Source organism: Entelurus aequoreus, linkage group LG03, assembly GCF_033978785.1.
Source record: "Entelurus aequoreus isolate RoL-2023_Sb linkage group LG03, RoL_Eaeq_v1.1, whole genome shotgun sequence".
Classification (NCBI taxonomy): domain Eukaryota; kingdom Metazoa; phylum Chordata; class Actinopteri; order Syngnathiformes; family Syngnathidae; genus Entelurus; species Entelurus aequoreus.
Window position 1 is genome coordinate 45,465,269 of NC_084733.1, and position 12,988 is coordinate 45,478,256.

The following is a 12,988-nucleotide window of genomic DNA, read 5'->3' on the forward strand; positions in this document are numbered from 1 at the left end:
GGAAAGCTCTTTATGTATTATTGAATATTTTTCCCACTCCCATGCTTTTTCACTTAATGGCGTAAAAAGTCTTAATGCAAGAGTTTTGATGTGACAAAAACATGTTTTGAGTTTTGGTAGTGCTGTGCTGACAGAGACAAAGCGAGGGTGAAGATGAAGTCGTAGACTGCCTTGACTTTATTTCAAGACCGCCACCCTCCAGTGGCATATCACGCATCTCACTGTCTCTCACACACACACACACACACACACACACACACACACACACACACACACACACACACACACACACACACACACACACACACACACACACACACACACACACACACACACAGACACACACACACACACACACACACACACACACTGGATGTTTGTTCTGCGTCAGCACTTCTTCGAAGCACTCGATTTTAATTTTTTTTGTATTTATGCCCTACAACCATCGCATACATTCAACGGTCACAGCCTTACGTACATCTGCACAAACGGATGACGTCTGAGTGGAATTAAAATCTCGTGACTTAAAGTGGAACTGCACTTTTTGGGGAATTTTGCCCATCATCCACAATCCTTATGTGAGACAAGGACACAGACATCTTTCTTTTTCCGTATGTTCTAAATAATGAAAAACTGCTAATACTAGGCGGCTAACAATGCACGTAATTGGGATTAATCTACAACGCTTATAAAGCCCGCTAAAAAAAAAACAACGCTACATTTACATGCCGTGACCTGCTTATTGATCTAGTTAAAGCAACATTGTTGTTGTAAGAGCTAACACAGAGGAACTACTTTTCTGGCGGCAAGGACACATGGCCTCGCTCTCACTGCTCCTCCGACCACTAGCGCCTAGCCAGTTACAGGCTACCAGCTGGCTTGAGCTGCTAATGACGCGCCTAAAAATAAAGAAGGATCTTGAGTTGCTACAGCTTTATTGTCTTTGAGTTAGTATAAATTAATGCTAGATTATAAATCAAGACTCTCACCTGTATAGGAAAAGGTTAGTCAACTTTGAAAAATCCACACGCTACCACCACTTTGGTGCTCTATGGCTCTCAACTAGAGATATCCGATATTCCGATATTGTCCAACTCTTAATTACCGATTCCGATATCAACCGATACCGATATATACAGTCGTGGAATTAACACATTATTATGCCTAATTTTGTTCTGATGCCCCGCTGCATGCATTAAACAATGTAACAAGGTTTTCCAAAATAAATCAACTCAAGTTATGGAAAAAATGCCATCATGGCACTGCCATATTTTTATTATTGAAGTCACAAAGTGCATTATTTTTTTTAACATGCCTCAAAACAGCAGCTTGGAATTTGGGACATGCTCTCCCTGAGAGAGCATGAGGAGGTTGAGGTGGGCGGGGTTGGGGGGGGGGGGTTGGGGGGGGGGGGGTAGCGGGGGTGTATATTGTAGCGTCCCGGAAGACTTAGTGCTGCAAGGGGTTCTGGGTATTTGTTCTGTTGTGTTTATGTTGTGTTACGGTGCGGATGTTCTCCCGAAATGTGTTTGTCATTCTTGTTTAGTGTGGGTTCACAGTGTGGCGCATATTTGTAACAGTGTTTAAGTTGTTTATACAGCCACCCTCAGTCTGACCTGTATGGCTGTTGACCAAGTATGCATTGCATTCACTTGTGTGTGAAAAGCAGTATATATTATGTGATTGGGCCGGCACGCAAAGGCAGTGCCTTTAAGGTTTATCGGCGCTCTGTACTTCTCCCTACGTCCGTGTACACAGAGGCGTTTTAAAAAGTCATACATTTTACTTTTTGAAACCGATACCGATAATTTCCGATATTACATTTTAAAGCATTTATCGGCCGATAATATCGGCAGTCCGATATTATCGGACATCTCTACTCTCAACAAATAGAAGACCACCGCAACATCGCTAGGATTATTCTGACTGTACCAGCTCAAGGAAAGTGCTGGAAGATACAACCGTCCCACCAGTCGGCATCTCAGTGAGAGTGGACAATGAAAGTCACTGTTTTATGTTCTTATTTGAAATGTTTAGCAATAGTGCTACATGATAAGCTCTCACGGCGTCTGCCATCAGTGGTAGCAAACACAGGAAGTGCTTGCTTTGTGGTTTGTTGCTATGCGCTCTGTGAAACTAGTGCGCCCAGAAAAGAAGTTATGGTAAATCTTGAAATGACTTGTGCCTACGATATATATGCTATATTTACAGCGTGTATATAAAATGTGTTGGAGGTTTATGGATGGTTTGGATAGAGGACTTTGTGGGTGGAATAGATCTCATCTTCATTATCTACATTGTCGGACGCTTTGTACTGGCAGTTTTTGGTTTTCTTTACTATTTAGAAAGCACGGAATAGGGAACGATGCGTGTTCCTGTCGCATAAAGATTGTGGATGACAGCCTATTTTATTTATTTTAAGTACTGTTCCCCTTCAGAAGGTGCTGCTAGCAGCAGGTGGGAGGCTGCCTGCAGGCCGCTCACATTGAAAGCAGCATTACAAGTCGCCCTCTTCATGGTCGAACCTTGTCAGCTACACACAAAAAACACAGAAAGAAAATACTGTAATGTTACAAAAGCAGTGTTTAAAAAAGGAATATAGCAACCATATTTTTGAAATCTCTTTAGTGACTTTCAATAATTTGGGCCAAACAGCAATGTTTCCCAAATTTAACTTCCAACTGTGACAAATATAGACATTTGTTAAATCTGTCCTCTAAACCACTATTGTACTTTTTGGGACGCATGGTGGTTTGCATAGCCCAAAGTCCACTGGGATAGATTATTGACCTGAGTTTTCTGTTTGCTTCTGTGTCAGCGCTACTTCCTTTTTTGTTTTTTCCTCTTCCTGTGCACTTCCTCTGCTACGTCACGGCCTGTCTGGAGCGCTGATTAATATCTCGGTCTCGTGACTAGGAGACTCAGCTGTGGACAAACACTGATTAGAGTGGTATAATTGCATTGAGTTCACACCAGACTTCTTATTTTTCACATTTTGACCCGTGGCTGACTGCCCGTCTCACACTGGTGCGCTTTGTTTTTCTTGGTACCTTGGTAATCCGCTTGCACGCCGCCTGCCTTCTCTGCATCCTGGGATCGCGCCAACAGCTGCACCCATGCGCCTCATTCGTGACATTTGGAGCCTGGCGCAAACTGCACTTTTAATGGTTTGTTCGGTTTTACTTTGCTGTTTTTAGACGTCAGACAGTATCAGAGGACATATTTGGTTTGGCTCAAAACTCGCCCGTGTCTCACCGCACGACAAAAAGTTGTGTGTTCACTCACACTTTAAGTGGCACACTTTAAGAAAACACGTGCGCATGTACACCCTGCCGTCACAGACTTTTAACAGTTTGACAGCAGGAGCATGAGGATGTGTGATGTCGGCCACTTGGCAGAAGCAGAGACGACACCCTGCTGTGTGCGGGCAGGAGAGGAGACATGCTGAGACATGCTGCTTTAAAGGCCTACTGAAATGAATTTTTTTTTTTATTTAAACGGGGATGGCAGATCCATTCTATGTGTCATACTTGATCATTTCGCGATATTGCCATATTTTTGCTGAAAGGATTTAGTAGAGAACAACGACGATAAAGATCGCAACTTTCGGTATCTGATTTTTTAAAAAAAGCCTTGCCTATACCGGAAGTAGCGTGACGTAGTCAATTGAAAGGCTCCTCACATTTTCCTATTATTTTCAACGCAGCTAGAGCGATTCGGACCGAGAAAGCGACGATTACCCCATTAATTTGAGCGAGGATGAAAGATTCGTGGATGAGGAACGTTCGAGTGAAGGACTAGAATGCAGTGCAAGACATATCTTTTTTCACTCTGACCGTAACTTAGGTACAAGCTGGCTCATTGGATTCCACACTCTCTCCTTTTTCTATTGTGGATCACGGATTTGTATTTTAAACCACCTCGGATACTATATCCTCTTGAAAATGAGAGTCGAGAACGCGAAATGGACATTCACAGTGACTTTTATCTCCACGACAATACATCGACGAAACACTTTAGCTACGGAGCTAACGTGATAGCATCGTGCTTAACTGCATATAGAAACAAAATAAATAAATCCCTGACTGGAAGGATAGACAGAAGATCAACAATACTATTAAACCATGGACAAGTAAATACACGGTCAATGCTTTCCAGCCTGGCGAAGGTTAATGCTGTTGCTAACGACGCCATTGAAGCAAACTTAGCAACCGGACATCACACAGCTATGCTAAAAACATTAGCTATCCACCTACGCCAGCCAGCCCTCATCTGCTCATCAACACCCGTGCTCACCTGCGTTCCAGCGATCGACGGTGCGACGAAGGACTTCACCCGATCACAGATGCAGTCGGCGAGATGGAGGAAGTTAAGGTGAGTTCGGCGGCTAACGCGTCTGCTATCCATCTCTGTCTTCCTGGTTGTGTTGCTGTAGTCCGCCGCTAATACACCGATCCCACCTACAACTTTCTTCTTTGCGGTCTCCATTGTTCATTAAACAAATTGCAAAAATTCACCAACACAGATGTCCAGAATACTGTGGAATTTTGAAATGAAAACAGAGCTTTTTTGTATTGGATTCAATGGGGTACCAATACTTCCGCATCAACTGATTCTGTCACGCGCATACGTCATCATATCTAGACGTTTTCAACCGGAAGTGTGGCGGGAAATTTAAAATTGCACCTTATAAGTTAACCCGGCCGTATTGGCATGTGTTGCAATGTTAAGATTCCATCCCTGATATATAAACTATCAGACTGCGTGGTCGGTAGTAGTGGGTTTCAGTAGGCCTTTAAGAGGAGACCTGAGCTCCACGTTGGGCTTCCAAACTGCTGGCGTTACGAGCTGTTGCGTCGCTGCAGGGCTGCATTCTGCGAGGGTCGGCCTTTTGACGAGGAGAAGCAGCTTTTGTAAGATTGTTGCGTCCTCTGTGAGATCAAGCAAAGAGCCCCACAGGGCCCTTCAAAAACCCGCATCGATAAATGTATTGCTCAATCTCCGCCTTTACTGGGCAAATGTGTCTGCCCTCTCATGCACAATCAAACATACTCGTGACCTCATCTGCAATTTGGAGTATAAAAATGTCAATTATAATCTGCTGTGTGCCACTGAGCCAACTTACCTCAAATAGACTTCCCCGTTGATCTTCAGAAAGAAAACCATCACACCCCAAAGTACAGTATAACACACAGTATGCATAACTTTGTAGAAATAAAACTTAGGAGTAGTCAGCGTGCAGCTTAGAAAACGGAGCATTTTCTCTGTCCACACAACTATATTGTCAACACAATTGAGTACACACACCACAGTGAACAAATGTCCTTACAGTTCCTGTTTCCCTTGATGAACCGCAGCCCCCCCAGTGTCGGCAGCACTCATGTATTGCCAGGCCATGACGCTGCTACAGTACCAGCATGCTGTGCTACAATTACCTTGGTGCTCCCTTTTAGACAAAAAGGGTTGTTCGTGGACTAGTGTTGTTCGATACCAATATTTTGGTACCGGTATCAAAATGTTTTCAATACTTTTTCGTTACTTTTCCAAATAAAGGGGACCACAAAAATTTGCATTATTGGCTTTATTTTAACCCAAAATCTTAGGGTACATTAAACATATGTTTCTTATTGCAAGCTTGTCCTTAAATAAAATAGTGAACATAAGAGTCAACTTGTCTTTTAGTAATAAGTAAACAAACAAAGGCTCCTAATTAGTCTGCTGACATATGCGGTAACATATTGTATCATTTATCATTCTATTATTTTGTCAAAATTATTAAGGACAAGTGGTAGAAAATGAATTATTAATCTACTTGTTCATTTACTGTTAATATCTGCGTACTTTCTCTTTTAACATGTTCTATCTACACTTCTGTTAACATGTAATAATCACTTATTCTTCTGTTGTTTGATACTTTACATTAGTTTTGGATGATACCACAAATTTGGGTATCAATCCGATACCAAGTCGTTACAGGTACTTTTCAGAGGCGGTATAGTACCGAATATGATTCATCAATATTGCAGTACTATACTAATACCGGTATACCGTACAACCCTACTGTGGACTTATTGTCAGGGGAGAGTAATCATATAGTGCTGTACAAGCTGTACACTGACTACTCTTTGGTGTACCCACTTCTCATTCCACTAAGCCAGGAGTCTTAAACTCACGGGTCCGCAGGCTCACATTCTGTGGCCCTCTTCTTAATTTCCTAGTTTAGTGCACCCTAGGCGGCTAATAGTTGGATTTATTTTGGCAATAGAAGCCCACTTGACACCAACTACAATAACGCTGCAAACAATAAACTAACACAAAGAGCAACTTCCTGTAAGCAAGCAGAAATGTCTGTGACCGTCTGCTAGGAACTCAACGGTGTCAAAATATACAATTTATATATATTTAATTTTACATTTAGAATGACTTAAGGCCTACAATTGATACTACAGCTGCTGGTAGAAGTAGTTTACAAATGTGGTCACATGACTTTGTAGTGAATACTTGACTGCCGTGCTGAACAATATGTGGACTTTGTAAACAAGTAACATAAATGTCTGAAAAATTCTTTCTCTATCTTCACATCAACAGTGCTCGTTTTCCTCCCATCCTGTAACGTCCCCAAGAAGCACACTAATGCTCGCTGTTAGTATTATAATGACGAGCTTTTATAGCTGTGATTATACGGAGGCTAATGGCACCACATATTTTGCAGAGGTTCCCATTTTTGGGATATTTGGCAGCAGCAAACTATTTTGAGCTTTAGAAATTACTTGTGCTGTTTATTGTCGGATCAAATTACCTTCAAAAAGGGTCATGGAAAGAAAAAAAACATTACCTGTTTGATATTTTTGTTCAGGATTGAAGGTTACTGATAAATTAGAGCAAACAAACAAATGCATTTTTTTAACGCCCTTCAAAACCTAAGGGTTTGTTTTTTTTCGTAACACTTTAGTATGGGGAACATATTAACCATTTATTAGTTGTTTATTAACATGCAAATTTGTAACATATTGGCTATTAATTAGTCATTATTAAGTACTTATTCTGCATGGCCTTATTATACAACCAGTAAGCCATTAACTAAGAGTCTTCCCTAACCCTATGTTAATAAGCAACTAATTAATGGTGAATATGTTCCCCATACTAAAGTGTTACCTTTTTTTTTGTCCTCAAAAGTCCCCAGATGGTTAAGCAAGCAACAATTACTTTTATACGTGCTGTATTATTACATTCTATTCCATTCTAACACAGAACTTTCTGTCCACCAATAAACAAATTAAGGCATTCTCTTAAATAAACACCCTTATTTCAATACTTCAAAGCCTGGTACTCTCTGAACTTGATTAATAAACAACCGAAGCCCAGCCACTATTTGGGGAAATATAATATATTGATGACAATGTGTGCAATAGAGACACAGATGTTGGGTAATGTAAAAAAAAAAAAAAAAAAAAAAAAAGCCAAGTAACTGTAAACCATTTACAGTAGGATGCTGATATGGCGATCATGTGATGCGGTGAGATCTGGAGGAGGTTCCCCCTGGCAGGAAGTGGCTGCAGTGATGAGGACTTAATAGCAAGTCAGCTACCGTAACCTTGTGAAATTCCGCGGGCACTATTGATAGTATCGCATTAAAATAGAACGAGGGCAGCAATCCACTCTTAAGTGCCATCTTTTCCCACTTAAGCAACATACCGCCAAATCATAACTGCCACATGTCTTCTCATCATCTCTGTGCCGTGAACACACATCTGTCCGTCATATTTCTACATGTTTCATCCCTGGCCTCACGTCCACATCGACTGTCTATGCTATGCGCTTTAAACAGCAAAACCAGATAAGGGGGGCGGGGGGCATTTTTCCTATTTCAAGACCAGAAGAGAAAGTCACTTGGAATGTGAAACAATTCTGATCACAAGGGGAAAAAAATGAGAAAAGTAGTTTAGCGAAAATTATTTTCATCTCTTGTAAAGCATATCTATAGTGAGGATGAAAATAATGCCAAATATTCACTATTTGTAAAGAAATATACTTATATATATATATAGATATTTATAGATATATATATAGTAAATAATTCTAATAAATGCTCACCTGAATCAACTATTTTTTGCTGTTGCTCAAGTTCTGTTTTGCTTTCTGATTTAATGAACAGATGTGATGGCATGCAAAACACTCATTCTGAATGTATATCTATTTCATTATTTATTTCTGAAGTCACTTTTTTATTGATGTAGCCTACATATGTTATTTTATTTATTTATTCTATGTTTATCCGATGTACATTTTTTTCTATGTGCATTTTTTTTGTAAAGCTTTTGTTTTATTTATGGAACCACAAATTGTGTTGAAAGAGTTCATCTCCTCGAGTAGTTTGGTCACTACTGACATCATCTCACATGTGTAAATAAGTCTTGCAATTAAATTTTTGGACAAAAAGTTTGAAACTGTGTGCATCCTTGTGTGTCTGTCCTTGATACTTGCATTGCATTTTGTGGATGTTAGACCAAAACAAAAAACCTAAAAGGTTTGTACACTTAATACCTCAAATGCTTCTATGACCGAGCTCATACCACAAAACACTCATGTCCTAAAATCAATGTTTCCCATTGAAATCTATTTCATCTGTGCTTGGCCCCACCAAAACAGCACAATTCTAACAAGTAATATGACTTTTAAAAAGAAAAAAACAAATTTCACATGAGATATATTGTATGCAAAACAATAGAATGTGCTACTAACTACAGTAAATTTATGAAACAATGTAATAATAATGTACAGTATTGACTTGGGATGGGCAATGTGGCCTAAAATCTATCTTTGGTATATAAATGATAATAGAACCATTTCAAAACAGGTTGAAAAGGCTCATAAATTGGCTGCTGATGTATGCAGTAAAATATGTTTTTTTTCCCTAAATTATTAATCTACTTACTAATTTACTGTTATCTGGTGACTCTCTGTTGTAACATGGGTCTACCTACACTCCTGTCCAAAAGTAATAAACACTTATTTTCCTGTTGTTTGAATACTTTACATTAGTTTAGGGACAAACCACACATTTGGGTATTGATCCAACACCAAGTAGTTACATGGGCAGTATTGGTCATATCAATGCTGATGCTCAAGATCATCGAATTATTACAATATTTGATCAAAATTATAAACTGACAGAAACAAAAGGATGACGGATTGACAATATCAAAAAAATATCTAAATTATTTCCTACTCCTAGCTCGGATTTAAATCCTCTGTTTTCTGCACTTAAAGTCTTCCTGTGTCCAGGGACTTATTTACGGAGTTTGTAAACAATAACAAAACTGACATAAGATTTTGTGATAATAAAAATATCGATCTAATCATTGTAGTATCAACTTTATACAGCTTATACTTGGTAACGTTACAGTCAAGATTTGTATAGATCCACCCACATCACTTCCTGTACACACGGGTGCGGCCATTACAAAGAGCTTTGACGGCGAGTGGTTTATTTCCACAATTGTCGTACCTTGCATCGGTCAGAGCTGTGTCAGCATGTCTTAGAGATCACTTTGTGCGATCAGAAATGTTTTACATAATTCCAAACTCTCAGTCTCGCTGTATAGCTGCGGTTGCTAGGCAACTCCTTGAGCTAGTTAACCTCCAGCTTGTGGCATCTTCAGTTTGAAAATGTTATCAGCGAAGGGGGATTTCTTCTGCAGCAAGTCTTTAATTGTGATTAGACCGAAAAAGATGCCACAAATGTGATCTTTATTACAGCAAAGGAGAAGACACTACCGGGACACAAACTGATGAAGGATCGCCTTACACTGCTTTTTTATCACTCCGAAACTCTCAAAATGTTCTACAATGTCACAAACATTTGCAGAGACAAGGTACAATTATTTTTATGGAGGTTAATTTGTGTCTTTATTACCGTGGAAAGGGATTGTGATCAGCGCGCTGCAGGAGTAAAGGTCAACGCCTCTGTCCATGGTGCTGAAAACAGAGCGCCATCAGACGGGGGCGTGGCATGTGCTGACAGCGAGACACAGCTGGTAGATGATTAGTTTGCACAGGTGGTACGTGTTAAACTAATCATCTGTTGTCTTTAACAGTGAGCGGCCGGGTGCAAGAAGAAGAGGAAGTTGGGAGAGAGACTGGAAAGTCCAAAAAAAAAGCAGATTATTTGATGGTGGTGTTGAAAAACATTAAACCTGTTGCAAACTCTATGCGCTTGGCTACTTTGACGTGCATCTGTGGAACCTCAAGACAGCCACTTCTACAAATACGAAAGCTTTTTTTCAATTTATGTAACTGAATTTTTTGCGTCTGAATTTTGTGAACTGAATTGTTTTACGTCAAATTATGCTGACAATTGAATTGAAAAAAATTAACTGTTTTTAAAATTCAGTGTAAAAAAAAATTCAGTGTTGAAAACTTTGCTGCTTCAAAAAGCAAGATTCACTTCCGGTAAATTGAGACAGAGGCAATCGATCCTGTCTCAGAACCAGCCAATGAGGTGTCAAGTTTGAAGTCACGTGACACGGGTCTTGCAAAACAGCATTAAAAAGCAGTTAACTGGGCTACCTCGGCATAATTCAACATTTCAACATGGCCCCTTGGATATTTTCAAGCTATAGAAATTACTCGAATGGTTAAAGTCTGTACTTTGGGTGACATAGGAGTTACTACGGTGACCACATATACTGTATATATATATCTGACATCTGACATCACATGGACAAAGATAAGACCTTCTGGAGGAAAGTTCTATGGTCAGATGAAACAAAAAATTAGCTGTTTGGCCACAATATATTTAACATTTCACAATAATAATAAGTTTGGAGGAGAAAAGGTGAGGCCTTTAATCTCAGGAACACCATACCTACCGTCAAGCATGGTGGTGGTAGTATTAGGCTCTGGGCCTGTTTTGCTGCCAATAGAACTGGTGCTTTACAGAGAGTAAATGGGACAATGAAAAAGGAGGATAACCTCCAAATTCTTCAGTACAACCTAAAATCATCAGCCCGGAGGTTGGGTCTTGGGCGCAGTTGGGTGTTCCAACAGGACAATGACCCCAAACACACGTCAAAAGTGGTAAAGGAATGGCTAAATCAGGCTAGAATTAAGGTTTTAGAATGGCCTTCCCAAAGTCCTGACTTAAACGTGTGGACAATGCTGAAGAAACAAGTCCATGTAAAAAAAAAAATTTTTTAGCTTAACTGCACCAATTTTGTCAAGAGGAGTGGTCAAATAATCAACCAGAAGCTTGCCAGAAGCTTGTGGATGGCTACCAAAAGCGCCTTATTGCAGTGAAACTTGCCAAGGGACATGTAACCAAATATTAACATTGCTGTATGTATACTTTTGACCCAGCAGATTTGGTCACGATTTCAGTAGACCCATAATAAATTCATAAAAGAACTGATAAATCAATGCGTTTGCTTTATTTTCATGACTATTTACATTGTAGATTGTCACTGAAGGCATCAAAACTAAGAATGAACACATGTGGAGTTATGTACTTGACAAATTGGTGAAATAACTGAACACGTTTTAAATTCTAGTTTCTTCAAAATAACCACCCTTTGCTCGGATTACTGCTTTGCACACTCTTGATCAGCTTCAAGCACACCTGTGAAATGAAAACCATTTCAGGTGACTACCTCTTGAAGCTCATCGAGAGAATGCCAAGAGTGTGCAAAAAAGTAATCAGTGCAAAGGGTGGCTATTTTGAAGAAACTAGAATATAAAACATGTTTTCAGTTATTTCACCTTTTTTTGTTAAGTACATAACTCCACATGTGTTCATTCATAGTTTTGATGCCTTCAGTGACAATCTACAATGTAAATAGTCATGAAAATAAAGAAAATGCATTAAATGAGAAGGTGTGTCCAAATCTTTGGCCTGTAGGGGGAGTGCTGGAGCCTATCCTAGGCCTAGGTTACCCCCTGGATTTTTTAGAATGGGCATTCGTGGGTGTTTTTAGTATCTTGGTTTGGCCTGTGTCATGACTACTTCCAGTACTGTTATGTCCTGCACTAAGCTGGGCCTTCATAGGGGCCTGGTGTTAGCTCACGTGAATGTATGCAGCCTGCATAATAAGTATCAGGAAGTAGAGTGTATTATCAAAGATAATTTGACTAATATCTTTGCCATTTCTGAGACCCACCCTGATGATTCCTTTTCTGATTCAATTGTAGCCATTGAGGGGTTCTCAATTTTTAGGAAACATAGGAACAGGTTTTGGGTTGGGGTGGCTATTTATGTTCAGAATCATTTATCTATCAAAGTGCGTAATGATTTGATGAGGGAGAGCATTGAAGCTATTTGTGTGCAGGTCTATCTGCCTTATTTGAAACCAATTATAGTATGCTGTTTCTATAGGCCTCCTAGTGCTGATGCTCTGTATCTGAAGGAGTTATGTGAGGTGTTTGACAGGATATCAGATGAGAATAGAGAAATCTATTTACTAGGTGATATGAATGTTGACTGGCTGGGACAGGGGTGTACAAACAAAAATAAGTTACTATCCATTTTAAATGCTTGCAATCTGTCCCAAATTGTTGCCCCTCCCACGAGAATAGGTAGTAATAGTGATGGTACTATTATAGCTACATGCATTGGTCATATTTATACAAATGTTCCGGACCAATGCTCCAAAGCAGTCTCGGTTCCTGTAGGTTTTACTGACCACAATATAATAGCTGTCACTAGAAAGACAAGGGTTCCTAAACCTAAAGCGAAAATTATTTTTACAAGGTCTTATAAGAGATTTGATGAAGAATGTTTTATTGATGAAATATCCTGTTTAAATTGGAATGAGGTGTGCAGTGAGGAAGACCCTGAGGCTGCACTGGACTTATGTTAATGTACAAGAGTGTTGTGGACAAGCATGCCCCGTTGAAAAAGTTTTCTGTCAAAACTAAGTCTGCCCCATGGATTGATAATGGACTTAGAAGTTTAATGACAGAAAGAGACATGGCTAAAAAAGCCTCCGTCAAC